Source organism: Dermochelys coriacea, chromosome 7 (assembly GCF_009764565.3).
Source record: "Dermochelys coriacea isolate rDerCor1 chromosome 7, rDerCor1.pri.v4, whole genome shotgun sequence".
NCBI lineage: Eukaryota > Metazoa > Chordata > Testudines > Dermochelyidae > Dermochelys > Dermochelys coriacea.
This window is the reverse complement of record NC_050074.1, coordinates 34,373,290-34,397,344: the sequence shown is the minus strand read 5'-3', so window position 1 is coordinate 34,397,344 and position 24,055 is coordinate 34,373,290. Positions and strand designations below refer to the sequence as shown.

Sequence of the window (24,055 nt, the reverse complement as noted above, 5' to 3'; positions counted from 1 at the left end):
ATTTTTCCAGGCTGATGCCATTGTTTACATGTTAGTTTGAATGTTCCCAGGAAAGCTCAGATGTGGATTGGTGTCTCCAAAAGTCCATTGTTAGTTAAGTACTCCCAATTACTTGAATGGCCCCTTCACAATATATTGGCCAAACTTCCCTTATGTGTTTCCTACAGCAAACACTTTAAATATGAGCGTTGGTTCTATGCTTGTAACTTCAGATATAAAAATGATATGCATTCAAATAGGATGAATATATTCAGTAGATCATAATCTTTTCAAAGATGTTACATGGCATATCTAGCACAAAGCATAGTCCAGTTTGGTTATATTTACACTTATAAGCATATTTCCATGAACCTATAGAGTGCCACGTCACACACTGGCCTCTCTCCAAGATCAGCTTCCCCAGCAGGTAAGAGGGAAAGCACAAGTGATCAAGATCAATTTCAGGAAGACTTGGGCGGGATCTTTAACCAAGCATTTCAGAAATGAACCAAGGTGTATGTATGGTTGTAGGAGGCATTCTTTTTCTAACTGGTCCATGCATTCTTATTGAAGGGACAATTGTTGTGGGGGGAGGGAAGGGGCAGAGTACTGCAGCACAGCCTGTGCTGTGCTAGTTATGTGGATCACAAAATATTTCCGTCTCCAAGCCTGGCAAGTCAATACTTTACCGAAGCATTAAATTTACTTTTAGAATGTTGCCTTGTATTTTTTGTAAGGGATACCCATAGACAATTGTGGAATCTGTTCTCCGGGGGAAAAAAAAAAAAATACTTGGAATGCAAGTCACAGATCTTCACCCTCAGAAATTCAGCCAAAGACCAGAGCTGTTAACCATGGATGACTCAGTTGCAGTCCAGATTATATACATAAACACACACCACATGGCCATGTAGTATATGAAATACACTATTCAGCCATGTTCATACACCACTCAGCAATATATCAGATACTTAGCTAGCTTTTCCATCATTTACTAAGCCGCTTCTTCTTTCAATACATACTTTTATTTTATTTCAGTTCAAGAATATACTTTAACTGAGCACAATAGCTCAACCTAAACACGGAACAAAAATAATAAAATTTTGAAGAGTTGTTTTGTTGTTTTACTAATTTGTTAGGTGTAATTTAAGATGTGTGCTTGCTTTCTCATTGAAAGAAGGGATAAGCATTAGTAAATACCATCCTTTTGTTGCTGATGCATTTTGTGTAGATTTATGTATGTGGGAATAAAACCTTTAAAATCTTAGAGTATATTAGGGGTTAATCAAAAATATTGTTGTAATTTGCAATCTACCCTCTGTTTTGAATGCAGAATCACGTCACTGAAAGGCATGCTAAAAGCAACCACTAGGCACTGAAAAAAAAGAACATGGCATGTGATCAAAAACGTAAACTTCACACTTGGGGCCAATTTTTCTAAAGAGAGCTTTGAATTTGTGTCTGTAGGACAGCAAAAGCACTGGTTCTCATAAACCAAACCAGAATCTGCTCACAAGCAAATTCAGTAGTTGATCACACAACTGCTAGATCTACATATGCAACTTCGGGTGCAGTTTCAGCAGCCAGTTTACCAATGAGATCTGTGCTCCACTTAGATGGTCTGTTTCTGTTGTCTGGCTACTGCTTTAGCTACGTGCTTAGTGTCCTCTTCTTTTTTCCTTAGGGATTTGCAAAGATGATAATCTCCAAGGTCTTCCACCTGTGAAAATCTTCTTTAAAATCTTCTTTACTATCATTGTCTCTTTCTTTTTAACTGATGGGGTTGTGAACTAAGTATGAGAGAGCAAATAATCCTCACCTTTCATGAAGTGCTGACTTTTCCTGCCAGCATACTCTTGAAAAAAATCTCACAATTTGTACTGAAAAGTAAGTTTGAACAGATGCCAGAGAAGGACTGGCATGGTGAGAGAACCCTTCTTTAAGCTCAAATATTCCCCTATGACTCTTTTAAGTTTTACATTTTTCAGTCCTTTCACAGGAATATTAATTTCTCTTTTTCAACTGAGGACTGCTAAAATCAGATATTAAAGTCCATATTAATCTATAATAATAAAATGAAGGTGAGAAAGATGACATGTCACACAGTGTGGTGTTGGAACAATTTTTAATAGTGGGGGGTGCTGAAAGCCATTGAACCAAAGTGTAAACCCTGTTTATGATGGAAACCACTTCAAGACAAGGGGTACTGCAGCACCCCCAGCACCACTGGTTCCAGCACCCTTGATGTCACATGGTGATTACCTTGTGATTTATTTGCTTTCCTCTTAGTCAGTATAAGAGGGTAGTTATAGTTTAGGACATAGTCTTTCCAAATCGTGGTGGTGGTTTTTTTGTTTGTTTGTTTGTTTTTTTGCAACAGGTGGAAGGAATTTAAAAAAATTGTTATTGGCTGATGGAACAATGCTGTGGTTGCCTCTGACAGGCAGCATAAATGTACATTAGCTTACCATACAGGCCTGCATTTAATTTGATAGCATGAAAACTAACTAGCATAACAATGATGCTTTCTGAAAAAGAGACTCAAAGATGTAAATATTACATGTTTAATAATCAAAGCACTTTTTTTTTTTTAGAGCACAACTTAATTTTCTTGACACTTCCAGCGGATAGGCCAACTTTTGATCTCCCCCAAAAGTAATACAACATTGGAGAGTGTCTCTTTAAATTAATTTATAAAATAAGTCAGAACTGTGGGTGTCTTTGATCTGCTCCTCTCTGGTAGAGAAGAAATTTCAGAAGAGAAGAACATGTTGCTAGGCAACAGTGTGCAGCAGAATGGAACTTGTGGAAATCAGGGAAGTGTGAGGGGGGAGGCGAAGGGGATGAATGGTCCAAAATTACAAAAGGGAGAGAAGTAGCAATGTATGAAAAAAAAATAAAGCTCTAGAAAATTTATCTGGAAAACAGATAAATGGAAGGGTTTACAGGATTACACAATCTCACTTTGATTGCTTTTCCACTGAAACAATTTAAAATTAGGGGGAAAAAAACCTGGGACAGACAAAGCATGTTGAAGTGGCTTCAATACAGGTTTGCACTAGAAGGGAACCCGTAGTTTTATTTTTAAACTGGGCAAATGTAGTCAAGACTAATCTAATCATAATTAACTTGATTCATATTGCACTTTTCATCCACAGATCTCAAATAACTTTAAAAAGAGGGAGAAGTGCAGCCATTTTACAGACTGTGAAACTGAAGTACAGGGAGGTTAAATGATTTACCCAAATTTGGATAGTGAGTTGGGACAGAGTTGTCAATAAAACCCAGATTTTCTAACTGATGTCCTATATGTTTAGATGCAAAACATCATTGGTAACGTGAGTAAAGATATGAATTAGGAAAAGTATTAACTATAGAGTTACTGACATCTCCATAATAAATCCAACTATGCCACATGTAATCTATGCTAACAGTGTGCCTCTTTGTCCCCCTTTAGTAGCTAGTCCCCAGAGGTTTGAATCTGCTACAATGTTTGAGGTTGGTGCTTTTAGATCTAGAGGTCTTGGGTTCAGTAGTTGCCACCGCTGTTCCATCTAGGCGCATTATGTTGCACGTGCAAGGGACAAGAGGGTAATGAAAATACAGTCTAAGACCAAGAGTGAACATTGGCCAATATTTCCTGATTATGAGGAGCCAGATCCTCCGGTATAATCAAACTGACGGTCAGTATGTGGAATGCAAAAGTGACTTGAAGCTTTCACCTGGATTGCTCTGATCTTGGTGCTACTTTGCACACACCATGGCCCCTGTGTTGTGTTAGAGCAGCTTTACAACTGCTCTAGCTTACATTGGCCTTTAATGACTAAAGGACACTAAAAACCACAGCCCAGGATTGGCAATGGTTGAGGGGCATATTGACCATGCCTCCTTTTCTATAGCCACACCTGTGTGCTCCTTTTATGTCATCAGTGAGGAGGGTGTGTGGTATGCGGGTCCCTATATGGGCTCTATGCCACTGCACAATCATCCTTTTACGAGGGTAATCCTCACGTGGCTTGCTAAGCCAGGTTTACTGCCAAGTTATGCCAGCAGTGTAGGGCAGACCATCTACACTGTACTTAAGCATAGGGCTAAATCCTTAAAGACGGAAACTGCTGTAAAAATTGTATATGGGGAGGATGAGAGCTAGAAATGGCTTAAGTACAGATCATTTAAGTACAGATCATTTAAACAATGTCTTGGTACTGATGGAAAATATGATTTCCTATGTTCTGTGTATTTTGTACTATTGATCTTAAGATGATTACATTGACATTTCTTAATATGTTTCTTTAATGGCCTATTTGTCTGTGATTTAGGACTCAACATATTCAGAAAGATCCTTAACTGCTTTATAAAGGATACATATTTCACCTGGCACTGCTGTACAGTTCATTCTGGGGTGGAATGCAGCAACTGATTAGAGCACTTAACTACTTTATATGCACAAGTTAAAGAATCACTCTACTTTCAGTAATTCGTTGCCTATCCCATTTCCTCTCTGTGTTCCAATTATTACTAACATTAGCCTATGATTAAAAATTGGCAGACCATCCTTTGAAAGGAGTGCTCGTTTTTGCTTATACAGTAACAGAAATAAGAATTGTCACTGTGAAACCTGATTAAAAGCCAAGTTTCTTGGGACACTGCACTTCAGGAATATTGCATGAACACTAATGACTAAGGCTAGGTCTACGCTACCAACCTTATAGTGGTGTAGCTGCACTGCTGTAAACTCTCCCACCAGCATAATTAAACCACTCCCAATGAGCAGTGGTAGCTATGTTGGTGGGAGACGCTCTCCTGCCAGCATAGTACTGGCCACACTGGTGCTTTTGTCGGTGAAACTTATGTTGGTCAGGGGTGTGGTTTTTAATCACACCCCTGACTGACAAAAGGTTTGCTGACAAAAGTGCTAGTGTAGACAACGCCTAATACTTGGGTATGAGAAGGATTTCTCATCATGGAAAAAGATATGGAGTAAAATCCTGGCCCCACTTAAGTCAATGGGGCATGGATTTCACCCCTAGTCTTTGACTGTTTTCCATATTTTCAATGGCTTTATGACATGTAATATATTTTAGGGATATTTAATTCAAATGTAATACATGTCACACTTGTAGAGTGTTAAGTGTTCTAAGTTTGTAAACACACACATCAAAATTAGAGGGCTGAGCCTAAATTCTCAGAGGCAAATCATTTCAGTGGTTCTAATCATCCTATTTCATGATTTATATTTATGGGCCTGAAATGTAAGTTACAGAGAGGAGAAAACAGAACCGGTACCCAGTTTACAGCATTGACAGTCCTTAACTCAATAAAGCAATGGAAAGATTTTACTTCCATCAACAGATCCGAGGGAAAAGAGAATTGTACTATTGTTATAACTATATATTGTTTTATAAATTTTTTCCCCTTTCATTTAACTTTGGTTTGCATAGTGTACCAAAGAAACTTTTTACATTATAAAGAAAAGGTAGATAAAAATATCCAGGCAAATCTGATAGGTCCACAATTAACTCAATAGTAATTATTACAATAAAAACTGTTATATGGAAGAAGATTGTGTAAAGTTTGTTACTCAATTTTTTTTGTTTGTTTTGCATCTTTTAAATCAGATTTTATGATGCAGCTAGAAGCACAGGGCTTGTTTGAAGTGTTGCTAGTTGAGACACATTCTATCGACTCTAATATATCTTAGCTCTCAAAGACACAATACCATCAACTGTTTTTCACTGTAGCATTTAACACTAAATAAGCAGTTTTGCTGACTGCTGAAATCTAGAGCAAAAATGAGTATAGCAACACAGCCATGTAGAAAAGAAGTCTTTCCTGTGCCTGCATTTACAGTACTTTTTACATATGTAGTGATTTTTGATTGCTAGATGAGATGATCATCACAACCTTAATGATGCTTGTCATTAAAAAATAAAGGTACTTTACTCCCATCAAAGAAAAGCAAGTTAAAATATCCTTGTCTGTTCAAGCAGGCAAAGGGAATTTTGCAAGGTTGACAGTTTCAAATATAGCTGGATCATGTGAGATTTACATTGTTCTGGCTGTGCTGGAATATACTAATATAGATTGGAGGATATTATAATATGGTACTTGGATAAAAGTGGTAATCAAGTTACCTAAGAGGATACCTGGAAAAAAAAATTGGAGCCGGTGTCATGTACCCAAACTTCTTACCATAAAAATCACTGCTTAGAGATAGGTCTGAAGATGGAAAATGAAAATACAGAATCATAAGACGCACCACTCACCTAAGAGCTAGGATTACCATAAACACACTTGGCTGTGATGTGGACTTTCCTCATATCTCCCTGTCCTAGTTCAACTGATATAAGGATGCTCATCTAATGGTCCAAAGCATCCTTCATGCCATCTAGTTCTTTATTTGGCACACCAGTGCTTGAGTATTTATTTGCTGGAGAGCCAGCAGCTAGTGTCAATATCAGGGTCACCCCACAGAGAAAGAGCATTTTCCATGTCCTCTGGCATTAGTTATAATGATTACCTCAACAACACAATCTGTTATGGAGTAAAGTTGAGTTTCTCTAATCTATTCTAAAGTAGATGAGACTCCTCTATTATAATCTTATCTTAAATAAACATAAGATTAGTCAGCCTCCTTCACTACTGCCTTGAAAAGTTTAATTTCTGTTCAAAGATAAAATTGCTTTTGCTGGCCATCCCTCACTGTCCTCCAAAAGTGGAGATTTGTTATAACGAGAAAGAACTCTTATCTTTACCTGTGATGTGTAAGCAGGACCAACCTGCCTTTGTCCTATCACCACAGAGGAAATGCCAGCAGAAGGTTCTTCTGATATCCAAGACCCTGTCCTCAGTAGGAAAAACAGATAATTCGCCATGGATGCAGCTCCACTAGGTGTCTCAAGCTGCATCACTGAAAGCTGTAGCAAAAAGATAGGGATCAGGCATCTTAATCACTAGCAGAACATTACTAGTAGGGAATTGTGCACCTGAAATCTGGCACGACCTATACATGGGAGGAAAGTTCACTGATGTGCTCTAAAGCAATGCTCTGAGTTTGAAAAGATGGGGTCTGTTTATCATAGAGAGGAAACATATAAGAGGGGACCAGATAAAAGCATACAAAATAAATGGGATAGAGAAGGTAGATCAGAAATTTCTAGACACCCTTCTTGCAATACAAGGACAAGGGGGCATTCTCAGGAATGGTCAAGGGAGACCTACCCACTTCAAGAACCAAAGGGAATCCATTCCCCATTTAACTTAAGTCCACAGCCAGAAGTCTGCCACCTGACCAACCACCCCAACTTCAACGATTGCCAGACAGACAGCCTGCCCCTTATCACCACCTCCACTGCTGCGAGAAACACCTCCCAAGCAGGAAAGCCACCCAGAGAAGCCTCCATGAGGTACTGTGGTGTTGGAGACATGCTGGGTGAAAGGGGTTGGGTGGATGGATTTTGGGCAAATTAATTTATTAATTAGAGGGGGGGTGGATGGGGAGGAGACTGTAGAATTAATGGATTTGATTTGATTTTTTTTTTGTGGAGGGAAAGAGTATTGGAATGATGGCGTTTCTTTTGGAGGGAATAGTATTTTACTTGAGGAATTCACATGCATCTTTGACTGAGGCAGAACATTTTTGAGGGAGCCTCTGGTTAACATTTTGGCAGCCTATCCTTGTTTCTTCCCAATTGCAAATGTCACTCCATCTGCCACAGAACCCTGGGTTCCAACATTCTGTCCTAGCTCTTGTTAAAGGGACATCACCCAAAACATTATGCTTTCTGTTTGAATATCAGTCAAGGAAAGCAATATCAGTCAATGTGTAGCCCATTAAAATAGCATGCCCTGTTTAAGATTTGATTTGTTATCCAGAAGAACGCACAGAAAACTGAAGAAATTTCTCCCTCCCTCCACGTAGTGACTGAAGTTTTAATTTAATTGTGTTTGACGTATTTTAGGCTAATCTTTGATCCTGTCATTGGCTCTAATCTGAGTCATTGAGATGAGGCTTCATGGATATTGACACACAATGTGAAAAATTGAAGCAAAAAGACCTATTGATAGTTGATTGTTCTTGCAATAGTTTGAGCTGGTTGCACATAGTATTTGAGATATTAATAGGCTGTAGGTGAAGTAAAGAATTCTTTGAAATCAAAGAAGAGCTCCTCAAATGTGCATCACTCAAAATCATGCCTTAACATTCACTGTGAGAAGGGTTTCTCAGTGCATACCTTTAGTAGATCATTCAATACACAGTGAAGTTAGCCATGCACCATGCTGGGCACTTCAAGAGCTGGGCATTGCCATTCAACATTTACTGAGCATTCATAAAATGTTATTTTCAGTGGATCATGATTCAGTCAAATCAAATCCAGTTTTCACAAGAGCATTCAAAAGGTACTTCTCAAATAGTCCAACTTTCTACATCTAGTCACTTAGCTGCTAGATCTGCTAACAACATTCTAAATACTTATACTCATGTGCACATGTACATGAATAAGGAAAGTATCTTTCCAAGTTCCCTCACGCCCCAAAAAGGCTGAAAATACATGGCTTAAAGTTATCTGAAAGGAAGGCTGGCTTTGTGCTTAAAGCGCAGGACTGGGGCTCAGATGATTCTGGATTCACTTCGTTCACAGAATTCGTGTTTCAAATGAGTGACATGTCACTCAATCTGCTGTGCCTCAGTTCCCCAGCCTTGTCTAGTTAGACTGTAAATTCTTTAGGATGAGTACTGTCTTAGTACACTGTGTGTACATCTCCTAGCACAAATGGGGCCGAACTGGTTGGGGCAGCTGTTACACAAATACTAATCTTCAGAGAGTGAGCACTTAAAAAAAAAAAAAAAAAAAAAAAAACACCACTACTATTCCTGAAAAGGTTAATGTTTCAGAAAGTCTGAGCACCTGAAGACAGGGGATCAGAATAGACATGATCAGGCAACTCTAGAGGTTTGCACTGCATATTTGGAATGAAAATAGCAGACAGCTGCACCAAGACACTATAGAATGGTAACCAGAGACAGCAGTATCTCTAAAGAAATAGAACAAAAGATAGACAGCAAGAGATTCTAGGAGAGCCAAACATCTGAGTGTTCTAAAGTGGTAATAAAATTACAGTGAGGGTAACTGGAATACAGTTTAATGGAGATTATAGCCAGAGTACAGTAATCTTATCAGAGAGCAGCTACTACAAGCATTATAATGAGGGTGGAGCATACTTGGTTCATTAAACCACAAACAAGCATCCCATATGAACAACAAAACTATGTTCCAGAAAGGACAAATTCAAAGAGACTCGTAGTCTGTGCACTTCCAACCTCTTGATACTACCCAGCTTAGTATTAAATCTAAAAAAAGAAAGAAGTGAGAAAATTATTCCTTTGATATGCATTAAATTATTCAGTCAGTAAATTAGTGAATCATATTCTCTGTGTTATTAGCTATTAGCATGTTACACTTCTTGATGCTGCTCATGAAGAATGCATGTGAGAGTGAGGAATAAAGATTCCACTTTGAAATTGCTGCCACTGAGTTGTTGACATTTCTTCTAATTGGCAGCTGTCCTGATCTTGAATGCAATGTTCTGCTGTCTATTTCTATGAGAGAGTTCTGATTTTATTTTAATTAATTCTCCCATCTCTTAGACTCTTTTTTTCTCCCTTTGGCAAAGGTAACTCTCAAAACAAAATTAGTTTCAGAGGAACCATGTCCCTCTAAAACAGTTATTAATGTGTATGTTCTCCATTCACTAGGATTAGCCTGCATTTGAGGAATTAGAAGCTTGCATCACTGTTACTAGAGCCAGATTCTTCTACTATTGAAGTCAGTGGGAATCTTGCCATGGACTTCTATAGAAGCAAGATCAGGTTCCCAAGTGTGAAGAAAAAGTGAAATGCAAATTCTATTACTAAAATGGCTCTTCTCTGTGCAATTATAAAAGTTCTAAGAATTTCTGTCAGTTTCCTGTGTTTCTCTGGTGCTTTACTGAGATTAATGAGGGAATAAAAACACTTTTAAAACTGGGTAAACCAGGAACAATGTATTCCCATCCAAACCAGAATCTCTCCGAAGACAAGTCAGTAGCAACCCTAACTACTCGATTAACCTGCCTCAATTTGCACTATTCATCCCACCAAGTGAGGAGTTGAGAATGTATAGCCCCTCTTCATTCTAAACCCATATAATGGTTACTTGAAAAACAATTTTGCTATTAAAAATGACAAGCATATTGTTAGATTCTGTGTATGATGAAGTTCTCACTGAAGAGCTGAGTAGCCTCTGGGAAAAAACCACCTAGACCTCAGCAATTATCACCTCTAATGTGTTCACTGTTCAAGGACAACTAATACACATTGGATCATAAATATTAGAAGATGTTACAGCATGAAGAACTTTACTTCCTCCACTACAAATTTGTTCTCTCCTCCTTCCTAGTTAAACAATTCTACTTCAATTTAATTGAATCCCATCAACCTTTTCTCAAAGGGGTAGCCATGTCAGTCTGTATCCACAAAAACAAGAAGTCCAGTGACACCTTAGAGACTAATAGATTTATTTGGGCATGAGCTTTCGTGGGTAAACCTTACTTCTTCAGATGCATGGGGTGAAAATTACAGAAACAGGCATAAATATACTGACACATGAAGAGAAGGGAGTTACCTTACAAGTGGAGAACCAGCACTGACAAGGCCAATTCAGTCAGGGTGGATGTGGTCCATTCCCAATAATTGATGAGGAGGTGTCAATACCAAGAGAGGGAAAATTGCTTTTGTAGTGAGCAGCCACTCCCAGTCACTATTCAAGCCCAAATTAATGTTGTTAAGTTTGCAAATGAATTGTAGCTCTGCAGTTTCTCTTTGAAGTCTGTTTTTTGAAGTTTTCCTGTTGAAGTATGGCTACTTTTAAATCTGTTATAGAATGTCCAGAGAGATTGAAGTGTTCTACTACTGGCTTTTATACGTTACCATTCCTGATGTCTGATTTGTGTCCATTTATTCTTTTACTTAGAGACTGTCCGGTTTGGCCCATGTACAGGGCAGAGGGGCATTGCTGACACATGATGGCATATATCACATTGGTAGATGTGCAGGTGAATGAGCCCCTGATAGTCTGACTGATGTGTTTGGGTCCTCTGATGGTGTCGCTAGAGTAGATATGGGGACAGAGTAGGCAACGGGGTTTGTTAACGGAATTGGTTCCTGAGTTAGCGATTTAGACTCACTCCTCAAACCCTTCCCCTCCTCCAACTTCCACTTTTCTCTATGCACAGCATCTCACTGATTTCTTCCAAGCGAGCTGGAGGAATAATTGGTTTTTTCAGTTCAGTGGCCAAACAAATAAACAAAAACAAACAAAGATTTGGGTTGACATGAAACAAAACAATTTAAATTTGTTCTTGCTAAAATTAAAAAAAAAGTATTTCACATTGTCCTGAAATTAAAAATTTTGTTTAGTTTTCAGAGGAGGAGGGTTACTCTTTTTTGGGGTGTTTTGGTTAAATCTAAATTTCTAAACAAAATATTTTAAAACCAAAAGTCAAAATATTTGATTTAGAAAATGTCAAAATATTTTTACTTTTTGCAATTCTCTTCCCCCACCCTCTTATTTTTTTGGTCAAAATTATTCACAGAATTTGACCTGAATTCACAAACAGTTTTGGTCAGCCTACAACTGAATTTTGTGATAAACTATTCACTGAGAAAATGTCCCCCAGCTCTACTTCCAAGAGAAAATTGTCAATGTACAATGTGAACTTCCCTCTCCCCGTTTCTACTCCTACAATTTTCCCTTCCTTTTCCTGTGTCACAGATGCCGAAGTTTCTCATCTGCTCTCTTCCTCTAGCCCCTCTAACATGCCCCAGTGATCCCTTCCCATCCCATTTCCTGATCACCTGATCATCTTATCTACTTCCTTACTTTTCTCCTTAACTGCTCACTGTGCTCTGGTTCCTTCCCCTCATAATACAACCATTCTTTAGATTCTCCTATCTTAAAAAAAATCCTCTTTACCCCACTTGCCTGTCCAATTACCATCCATCACCCTTCTCCCTTTCATCTCTAAGATCACTGAACACTTTACAATCACTGTCTGGAGTTCTCCTCCAATTCCATCCTAGACCTCTCCAGTCTGGCTTCTGCTCCTTGCACTCCACTAAAAATGCTCTTGCCAAAGTCTCTAATGACCTCTTCCTAGCCAAATCTTAGAACCAGTACTCCATCTTCATCATCCTCGACCTGCCAGCCACCTTCAACACCGTCAGCCAGACTGTTCTTTTTTATATCTCATCCTCCTTTGGTTTCCATGACTCTGTCCTCTCCTGGTTCTCCTCCAACCTCTCTAATCACTCCTTCAGTGTGCCCTTCAAAGGATCCTCCTCATCTCCCCTCCAACTTTCGGGGCGGGTTCCACAGGGCTCTGTCCTTGGTCCTCTTCTCTTCTCCATCTAAATCTCATCTTTGGGTAATGTCATCAACAAGTTTAATTTACCATTTCTATGCTGATGGCTCACAAATCTCTTTACTCCAGACCTGTCTCTTTCTGTCTGAACTAAAATCTCAGCCTGTGTCTCTGATATCTCCCTGTGAATGTCTAGCCATCAGCTCAAGCTCAACATGACTAACGCAGAATTCTTAGAAAAGGAGTACTTGTGGCACCTTAGAGACTAACAAATTTATTAGAGCATAAGCTTTCGTGAGCTACAGCTCACTTCATCGGATGCATCCAATGAAGTGAGCTGTAGCTCACGAAAGCTTATGCTCTAATAAATTTGTTAGTCTCTAAGGTGCCACAAGTACTCCTTTTCTTTTTGCGAATACAGACTAACACGGCTGCTACTCTGAAACCTGGCAGAATTCTTAATCTTCCCTCCCAAACCGTCCCTCTTAACACCTTTCTTAATGACTGTGGACAACACCACCTCCTGTCACTCAGGCCCGTAATCTGGGTGTTCATCTTCAACTCAGACCTCTCTTTAGGACCTCACATCCAGGCTAGGTCCAAAACTTGCTGATTCTTTCTGCATAACATCTCTAAGATGTAGCCTTTTCTATCCAACCACACAACTAAAATTCATTCAGCTCTTACCATCTCACATCTCAATTACTGCAACCTTCTTTTCTCTGGCCTTGACAAATGCCATCTTGCCCTGCTCATACCCATTCAGAATGCATTTTCCTAACCTGTCACTTTGCAATGCCACCCCTCTCTTTCCATCACTTCACTGTCTCACTTCATTATCACATCAAATATAAGCTATTTGTCCTCACTTTAAAAGCCCTTCACAGCCTATCCCCACTCTATCATCTGTCATTCACGATGAAGAGGTCAACACCTGTCTCCAATCAGTCCATGATGCCAGCCTCCATCATCCACTTGTAAAGTGTTCAAACACATGCCTTCACGCTTTCTCCCATGTGGCCTCTTGCACTTGTGAGCACTCCCCGTAAACATCCGCAAAGATACCTCACTAGCCTTCTTCAAATCTCTCCTTTTCCATGATGCGTACAAAAAAATAGACTATTGTTTACCTATTGGGGCACTGATACCACAGCCTATCATGCTGATCCAGAATGTCTCATTGTTTCCTGTTATGCTCCCATCCGTCTTGTCCTTAGATTGCAAGCTCTTTGGGGCACGCACCATGCCTTTGCTCTGTCTTTGTACAGTATGTAGCATAATGGAGTCCTCATCCATGACTCTAGCTCCTAGGCACTATGATGAAACAAATAATAAATAAGAAGAAATGTTATTTAAAACCTCAAGCTGTAAGCGGCCTACCATTCCTATCAGTATTAAACTTTATATACTGAGACACTAAAATTTTCAGTGAAAAGGAAATTTCTTCCTTGCAATAGGTTAATATAAAATAGGTCTTTAAAAAGTGTGTTACTGTTAAATCAGCTGGTGGATGGTTTAAAGCTTAAATTCTGTGGCATAAATAACCCAAAACTTTAGTATCTGTTGCCAAGGAGGAGATTAATTCTGAATAATCTCTCAAATTTGAAGCAGCAGTTTTACCCATCAACAGCCCTTTGCAGGTTCAACGTGGACACATGAATGTAATGAAATAGGAAAAGAGAAACACTCATGGAGTTCAAGCACTAGCCTTCTACCAGAGGACAACCAAACCATTACAAAATCATAGCTCAGAAGAAAGATTCACCTTGGGGAGAGCAAATTTCTCTAGGTTAAACAAATACCATTAAAACATTCAATTATAAAGTACAGTCTACAAATGGAGGAATAAGTGTAACTCTGGCCACAGAGCGGAGTTGAGTGGGCTACCTGATGTTCTTATACCTCTTCGTCTACTGCTGTGTAACTGAATATAGGCAGTTTAAAGAACTGGGTGAAATGCTGGTGTCGTTGAAGTCAATGGGACCATGATTTCTTCCTGTTAGCCTGCATAATTGAATCTTGTGTAAGAAAAACATAGGTAGTTTCACTGCATAGGTGTGAATGATTTCCAAGATGATATTTTCATAAGATGACTAATGGAGTTTTCAAACTGAGATAGGTACATTTGTTAGAAGGAGTTTGCTGAACTTCTCCGGACCTCCACGTAGAAATTTCAAGTAGCTTTGCATCTCAAGCATACCACAAAGACATGACTAGAGATACCCAATAAGGTAGTTGCACTGAATCTCTGGTGGTTTGGGGGGAAATAAGTGGACTATGTCCCTTCCCCATTCCAGTGGACAATGGATAAAAAACAATACAGCTGTATGGACTACTTTATTATACAGGTTTCTAAAGTTAGGATCCCTCAAACAGCTAAAAGCTGCAAATTCCATGGTAATTTATCTTTGAACTACTTGGTAACAATGCATAATTAACAAGTAAGCTGCAGAAACATGCAGTTACTATGTATTTACATGGTATTTACCATGTGGTTATAGTATAATTACAGAGATTATATCTGCCCCGTAGAATAAAGATACATGGTGTACAGTGTACTTTATTTTGCACTAAGTCATATCACTTGATCCAGTGAAGCACAGCACAGTGCAATGCAATTTAACAAAGAGCTCCTTTTTGCGATAGGTAGATGTGAGCCACAGGTAGGAAACGGCATATGAATTTGCAGACAATGCTGTTATTTAAATTATATCCATGGATTCTGGCTAATCAAGCTGAAAACACTGCTTTTTGAGCCTATGCTGTTTCTATTTTGGATTGCAGCCGTCAGAGAGGTATAAATGCAATCGGATATGCAGTTTCTGAGTATGAACACTAAGACAAAATCATGTACAGTAGATTTAAATTTCCTTTTTTCAATCCAAGTGCTTTTCGTCTCTTGTGTTGAAAGAAAATAGGCTACTTATATTTTATTCCCCTGGACTCATGATATGTTTCACGTTGTTAGATTACTACTCTTCACATATGCTATTCTTTAACAATTAGATTAAACACTTTAAAAAAAATGTTTATATAACAGAGGCAAGCGAGTGGTGTGGGAGAAGGAGAGAAGCAATTCTCTAGCTGATTCTTAAAATACTGTACATACCACCGTATCATAATTTCTGCCATCTATAAGTTCATAAGTATCAGAAATTCAAATAAGACATCTAATTTAATCATGGGGGGGATAGAAATCCAGCTAAACGTGGGAAATACAAGATAAATCTATTGCTTTGCTTCTTTGAATTAACTGCCCTTTTATTTAATTAGGTGTTAAGAACTATGAGTAAAGCCCAACAATAACATGCTATTATGTTTGAAGACCACTTCTAGTGGAATTTTTTTTTTTAAATTAGCTTCTGGGCCAATTTTCCAAAGTGGCCATATCTCAGCCTTTACTTTGTGTAGGCAGAATTACCCATGCCAAAAAGATTACAAAACTTGGACATTGCAGCATTGAGGGTATAAATTCAGAAATGCTGTTTTTGAAATCTTGACCTAGAAACCCATGTATACTATTTTTTTAAAAAAAATAATTGGTTATTCATACTTTAAAGTTTTCTATATTTTTATTTAAATACAGAGTTGGTTCATAAAACTAACCCGATCACCACCGTTAGTAGGAATATGCTATCTGGTACCTTTACTTTGCTGTGTGTATATTCAGTATGGGCTATAGAATTCTCTAATACTTTAAAGTATGCATTATCAACACCAATGGAAATGCGGGTAGATAGGAACATGGGGGACACATACCAACATATGGTAAGTATGTAGGCCCAGATGCTCAAAAATATTTAGGTGGCTAGCTCCCATCAATTTCAAATCAGTTGGTGTGGAGTGTAGAGGGGAGAAGTGTTACAGTGGACGTGGGGTTGGAACCAAAGCCAGACGCAGTTAATGGAAAGATCCCACACTGGTTGCAGCAGGCTTTGGATCAGGCCTATAGACACTTTCTTTTAGCTATGTGGAATGACTGAATTTGACTTTTAGGTATTTGTAAAATGAAACCTGCTCAATGTAGGTATAAAGATTTGTCCTTACTATTGGAATTCAGCCCTTTATGCATAGTACTAATAGTTCTTAGAAGATGGATACAAGTACAACATTGCTTTGGGAAACTAAATAATTGAATAGAAGTGTTGATTTCATTTGTCACTGCCAAACATAAAACATTTTAACACCAGAATAGAGGAGAATAGTCCCAGCTTGATCTGCTTAATGTGGAGGAAAAGGTGGGCAGTCCTCTGAAATGTAAGCTATTATTATTCTGCTTCATCATAATTTTCCTGTCTAGAGGGACTAGATTTATGAGCAAAGTGATAAAAAATCTCACTCAGAAAGACCAGCAATATGACATGATAGGGCATGAATTGTATTTTATTAATTCCTACTTAATGTGTTGGCTGAGTGCTACCCCACCAAAATTAGATGCAAATACAATATAGTTCTCACATTAGAATGCCTTATTGTGATTTTACACATATCTATTACAAATTACTCAGGGATTTTCAGGCCTAACTGTACTGTAGCACAGCCATAAGAGAATTCTTATGAGCCAATCAGATCATTTGGCTTCACCTGCTGGCCTTATGCTAATTGATGAGACTCAAATCTTGAGCCCCCAGCAATTCTGCTTCCATGCAGTCATTGAATTTGAAATTATTAATGTTAAATGGTGAACTTACAATCCAAGCCTTGAAATGGATGGTGTTTGTTAACTGTGTTATGGCTCAGTGTTGCTACCTGATAACTCATTTGGGGATGCCAGTTTTATAACTTTTTCTTATCAGCTGAGAACCTGTTCTGGCTGGAGTTCACTCAGGAACATATCTTAGCTGGGAAAGTAGAAAAATGTGGCTCACCAATTTAAATTAAATTAATATTCAGACTTTCTGGCTGTGCAGTGGCACACACATCCAATGCACACTGAGACTTTTTTTTAAAATTTGGGCACTAAGCATAGGTGCTCAAATTGGCATAGAGGTGCCTAAAATGGGTATGTGGAAATTGGCTTCAATGAATGGTTGAGAACCAAATGGAGAAAACAATGGCTGGTGACCTAAACAAAAAGAGAAAATACATTAATAAAAACTTGCAAAGATCTGAAAAGCAGAAATTAAATTGCCCAAGCAAACGTCTATTGCGACAGATCATTCAAACAAGCACTCACCTCTGCCTGCTATGGAGGAATTTTCAGGTTGGGGTGAAGGGTGTAAAATCCACATGTATATAAAATAGTAATTTCTCAGGCATAGCTTTTCTTTAGCCTCTGGCATACACCTTGTCTAACATTGACAATAGTCACATTTGCTGAAAAAAATTATTGTAGAACAGAACAAATTTCATCTCTTTTAAAATCTGAGTTCCCTTAAAGTGTGCTCCCTTCCCCACCCCAACCATATCCCAGAACAGGAGTGCAATAGAAGATACTGTTCTGAACTCCTGGCTGTTTGTGTGCCTTTAAGAAATAAGAGCTACCATCAAGAATAACTGGTAATGTCTAGTGATCATTAGCACCAATATTTCCTTTATATAATAGACTTGCTGGGTGTGAGTGTGAGTGTGAGTGTGAGAGAGAAAGAGAGAGAGAGAGATTTCACTTCTCAGTTCATCTCAGAAGAGTTTACTGGAGTAGTAGCAGAAGTTACTAGAAAGGCGATTGCCTGGGGCACATGAATGAAGTGCATTAAGTCTGTTCTCCTGCACTGATTCATGTAACATTCAGAACAGATTAGTTAAATTGTCTTGCTAAAAGTTTCACAAATCTTTTGATTGAAGCTGAACTAATTTCTGGTTTTGCATAGATACCTTGTTGAAATTAGAGGTTTTGCATGGGTATGATGCAAAGATGCAAAACCAGGCAACTCTCAGTTACAACTGATTGAACACCAGAACTTTTCTTGAATCTCTTGCAAAAAATCTTCAATTTTTTTATACCAGTCCTAACACTATTAAAAAAAATGGGGGGGGGAAGGATGTCAAACCAAGGTTTGGAAAATTTTCACCAGTTCTAAACTCAGTAATTTTAACTGTTTAGATTTAGATATTTGACCCCAATATCTCAAAGTGAAAATCAGTTTGCAAAAACCCACATAGACTGAACCTACATGAGATGTTTGCACAAATACCTATATTATGAAATTTGTCTGTTTCACAAATCTCAGATTCATTGCTGAGATTTGCCCAGGTTCCCTGAAATCATAGTGTGGACACCATGTAAATAGAGAGATGGTCTCTCACACCTTCCCTCCCACTCATGATCCCAAAAAACACCTCCTCGCCAATGCATGAACATGTGGACCACCACCTCTCCCCTTCAGAATCACAGGAGATCTCTGTGGCAGCTACAGCAATTTCTTACATTGAAAAATAAGATGTGTAGTGAATTTGTAATTTTCTAATGCAGATTAGCAGCCAGAAACAAGGATGGGGAACCAGCTCCATATGATCAGCCAGTTCTCTGCACAACAGTTAGCCCTGGATCTCAGTTTGGGAATTTATGCCTTAAATGACTTAAGAAAGGCAAATCCTTATATCTGAAATCCTCCCTATGATCTGAATATTGGTTATGGTTGCATTGTGCATTTGGGATGGCTTCTTAATTACATTTCCACATTGTATACCCATTCCAATATCCTCTTTCAAAGGGGTCTCATGATGAAGCATGCAAACCCCTGTAGACGTTACAATCACTGTTTTAAACTGCTCTCAAAGAGGTAAATACTTTATCTTTAGATGAAAAGAACTTCGGGATAATCAATTTCTGCAGTTAGAGTCTGATGGAGTTGCTGCTGAATACAATGGGAATCTTTCCATTGACTTCAACGGGAACTGGATCTAGCCCCTAAGAAATTACATAAAATTAAAACTACAAAACTTTTCATTAAGATTTAGCAATAGTCAGTGGGGTCATGGAAATATTTCTAGAGACTAAATAGCCCCCTATGCTGAAAGTGTACATAGCTTTGGTCATCATTTGGAACCTGACCACCTTGTGTCTCATATTTCCAGCAAGTCACATCAATTCTTGTGAGACTCTGAAATTATAGTTAATTGAGATGAGACAGAAGAAGCTATGATTGCAAATAGATTCAAGATGTGAATTGTCTAGATAATCTTTTTAGAGGTGGGAAGATATATATGGCGGGGGAGGGGTGGGGTGAGTAACTATAGCTGGGTGAAGACTGCAAAAAAGTTTCAGTAGATACTTGAGGTTTTAAACAACTTGATGTGTGTTCAAACCCTTTTTGTATTAGTTTTCCATAAATCTTTTAGCAAAATGAGTTTATTCATGGAAGTGTTCTCAGAAACATCTGCTTAAGTGAGTACTGAATTCTAGAGAGTTCTGCTCACACAAGTAGGAAGCAGAAATATACCATGAGATGAAAGTCCAATCCCAACTAACATATGCAGCACAAATGTCAAATACTGAATTCTGACAACAAATTGCTCCAAATGATCTACAGACAGAACAACTTGCTGAAATTATTCTGCACATATTTTCAAACATAAATTCAAGAAAATCAATCTGTTCATGGACAAATAATGAACAGAGGAAGAGGGGAAATATCTCAAACAAATATGAAACTCCAAGTTATTCACTCAGCTCTGCTGGCAACAACCAATTTTTGTGGTAGTGGAAGCCTGTAGAGTAGGAGGGAACAGCACAAAAAATGATTCACTCAGTACCCTATATTGCAATACTGCAAAGGATTCAACATCTAATTTAAAGGCTGCCTTCTTGCTTTGACCCAGTAAGGAAGACAAATGAGATTGCAATGACAAGGTCCCACAACAAAGGCTCTTAAGGAAAGTAAGCAGTCATGGGATAAGAATGAAGGTCCTTTCGTGGATCAGTAACTGGTTAAAACAAAGAGTAGGAATAAATGGTCAGTTTTCACAGTGGAGAGAGGTAAATAGCAGTGTCCCCAAGGATCTGTACTGACCAGTGCTGTTTAACATATTCATAAATGATCTGGAAAATGGGGTAAACAGTGAGGTGGCAAAATTTGCAAACGATACAAAATTACTCAAGATAGTTAAATTCAAGCAGACTGCGAAGAGTTACTGTGACACTGGCAGGCCAAGTGCCCGCTCATACCATGGTCCCTAGGTATCACTGAACACTTACAAATGCATAGCTGGAAACCAGTCTGGCTTGTGTGTGTTAACATTAGCAAAAATAGATACTAGAGTTATAACAGTGTATTTAGTGGTTAGTAGGGCTGTCGATTAATCAGTTAACTCACACAATTAACTCAAAACAATTGCAATTTAAAAAAATCTATCATGCTTAATCGCAGTTTTAATTGCGCTGTTAAACAATAGAATACCAATTGTAATTTATAAAATATTCTGGATGTTTTTATACATTTTCATATATATTGTATTCTGCATTGTAACTGAAATCAAAGTGAATATTTTTGATTAAATATTTGCACTGTAAAATAGTATTTTTTCAATTCACCTCATACAAGTACTGAAGTACAATCTGTTGTGAAAATGCAACTTACAAATGTAGATTTTTTTTGTTACATACCTGCACTCAAAAACAAAACAATGTAAAACTTCAGCGCCTACAAGTCCACTCAGTCCTACTTCTTTTTCAGTCAATCACTAAGAGACAAACAAATTTCTTCACATTTACAGGAGATAATGCTGCCCTCTTCTTATTTACAATGTCATCAGAAAGTGAGAACAGGCATTTGCTTGTCACTTTTGTAGCCGGCATTGCAAGGTATTTATGTGCCAGATGTGTTAAACAGACATCTTAAAAGAGCAACACTCTGATGCGGAAACTACAGAACTCGAACCACCAAAAAAGAAAAACAAACAATCTTCTGCTAGTGGCATCTGACTCAGATAAAGAAAATGAACATACATCGATCCATACTGCTTTGGATTCTTATCAAGCAGAACCCGTCATCAGCATGGACCCATGTGCCCTGGACTGGTGGTTGAAGCACGAAGGAACATATGAATCTTTAGTACATCTGGCATGTAAATATCTTATGACACTGATTACAACAGTGTTTCTTTTAGTGATTGGCTGAACAAGCAGGACTGAATGGACTTGCAGCCTCTAAAATTTCAGATTGCATTCAAAAATCAGGTTTTTTGTACAAATTCTACATTTGTAAGTTCAACTTTCATGGTAAAGTGATTGCACTACAGTACTTGTATTGGGTGAATTAAAAAATATTTCTTTTGTTTTGTTTTTTTACACTGCAAATACTTGTAATCAAAGATAAATATAAAGTGAGCACTGTACACTTTGTATTCTGTGTTGTAATTGAAATAAATATATTTGAAAATGTAGAAAACATCCAAAAATATTTAAACAAACAATATTCTATTAATGTTTAACAGTGCAATTAATTTAATAGTTTGACAGCCCTAGTGTGTAGACTTAATACATGCTGCATCCTACAGGCATTCCATAAATCCTATTTATAATATTTATATCCCATGTTATAAGGTAATGTGTAAATGTTTGCTCTGTAAAAGTATTTGTTAAGATTGTAAATTTCCCCCAGTCAGGGGAGAAGGATTACCAAATGTGAAATATTAGCATGTCTTAGGGTGAACTACCTTCTGCCAATCAGGAAGAACTATTGAATCCAAGTGGGTCATTGTGGAATAAAGATTTTGTCCATTGCCCTCCCCCCTCCCCCGTTACATGTAGCGCATGTCACATCAGCTTGGATTCAAGGGTGATAAAAATCTCTGACAAGGAGAAACTGGGTCTCTTTATGCTGTCTGAACTCTGAGGGGCAAAGATTCCTAGACATAAGTAAGAAATCCCCCAAGCTGCTTGGCTTGGTGCCAAAGGACATAAGCAAGTTTTTATTATAGAAGCTTCTATTGGCTTTTGAATTTAAGATTGTATATGTATGCTCAGCTGTGTGCATGCTTACCTGCTTCAATCTTGTAAATAACTCTGATCTATTTTCTTAGTTAATAAACCTTTAGTTAATTACAGGATTGGCTGCAGGCATTGTCTTTGGTTTGAGATCTGAGCACATTTGACCTGGGTAAGTGACTGCTCCTTTGGGACTGGGAGTAACCTGAATATTGTTGTAATTTTTGGTATAAGTGACTCATCTATCACATAGTCCAACTTGCTAAGTGGCAAGGTAGATGGAATGCCCAAGGGGTCTCTCTGACACCATGATAAGACTGTTGGAGTGCTTTAGGAGTTCACACTTGTTACTGGGTTGGTGAAATCTATTTCTAGAACATACAACCAATTTGGGGTTTCTTCCCTGCCTTTTGACAGTCTGCCCTGAGGTTGGCACTCACAGTCATGAGCCACTCCAGGCAGTGTGACAGTTACAAAAGGATGTCAAAAGGTGGGTTACTGGGCAACAAAATGGCAGCTGAAATTTAGTTTCAGAGTAGCAGCCGTGTTAGTCTGTATTCGCAAAAAGAAAAGGAGTACTTGTGGCACCTTAGAGACTAACAAGTTTATTAGAGCATAAGCTTTCGTGAGCTACAGCTCACTTCATCAGATGCATTTGGTGGAAAAAACAGAGGAGAGATTTATATACACACACAGAGAACATGAAACAATGGGTTTATCATACACACTGTAAGGAGAGTGATCACTTAAGATAAGCCATCACCAGCAGCGGGGGGGGGGGGGGGGGGGGGAAGAGGGGGGGAAGAGGGGGGGAAGGAGGAAAACCTTTCATGGTGGCAAGCAAGGTAGGCTAATTCCAGCAGTTAACAAGAATATCAGAGGAACAGTGGGGGGTGGGGTGGGAGGGAGAAATACCATGGGGAAATAGTTTTACTTTGTGTAATGACTCATCCATTCCCAATCTCTATTCAAGCCTAAGTTAATTGTATCCAGTTTGCAAATTAATTCCAATTCAGCAGTCTCTCGTTGGAGTCTGTTTTTGAAGCTTTTTTTGTTGAAGGATAGCCACTCTTAGGTCTGTGATCGAGTGACCAGAGAGACTGAAGTGTTCTCCAACTGGTTTTTGAATGTTATAATTCTTGACGTCTGATTTGTGTCCATTCATTCTTTTACGTAGAGACTGTCCAGTTTGGCCAATGTACATGGCAGAGGGGCATTGCTGGCACATGATGGCATATATCACATTGGTAGATGCGCAGGTGAACGAGCCTCTGATAGTGTGGCTGATGTGATTAGGCCCTATGATGGTATCCCCTGAATAGATATGTGGACAGAGTTGGCAACGGGCTTCACATCAGCCACACTATCAGAGGCTCGTTCACCTGCGCATCTACCAATGTGATATATGCCATCATGTGCCAGCAATGCCCCTCTGCCATGTACATTGGCCAAACTGGACAGTCTCTACGTAAAAGAATGAATGGGCACAAATCAGACGTCAAGAATTATAACATTCAAAAACCAGTTGGAGAACACTTCAGTCTCTCTGGTCACTCGATCACAGACCTAAGAGTGGCTATACTTCAACAAAAAAGCTTCAAAAACAGACTCCAACGAGAGACTGCTGAATTGGAATTAATTTGCAAACTGGATACAATTAACTTAGGCTTGAATAGAGATTGGGAATGGATGAGTCATTACACAAAGTAAAACTATTTCCCCATGGTATTTCTCCCTCCCACCCCACCCCTCACTGTTCCTCTGATATTCTTGTTAACTGCTGGAATTAGCCTACCTTGCTTGTCA

At 38.5% G+C, this 24,055-nt stretch overlaps 2 long non-coding RNA genes across 3 annotated transcripts in view; both read right to left on the bottom strand.

The window, feature by feature from the left end:
• Positions 1-9,107: 9,107 nt before the first annotated feature.
• Positions 9,108-10,700, bottom strand: LOC122461166. Its single transcript, XR_006282946.1, has 2 exons — positions 10,644-10,700; positions 9,108-9,331 (listed from the first exon to the last, which is right to left on the bottom strand). It is a non-coding gene; the product is annotated as an uncharacterized LOC122461166 (long non-coding RNA).
• A 376-nt stretch (positions 10,701-11,076) lies between these two features.
• The window catches only part of LOC119858927, an 89,176-nt gene continuing 76,197 nt past the window's right edge, over positions 11,077-24,055 (bottom strand). The window contains exons 6-7 of one of the 2 annotated variants that reach the window (XR_006282944.1): positions 13,624-17,446; positions 11,077-11,127 (exon numbers count right to left, since the gene is read on the bottom strand). This is a non-coding gene — a long non-coding RNA (uncharacterized LOC119858927). The other variant, XR_006282943.1, reaches the window with a different exon arrangement.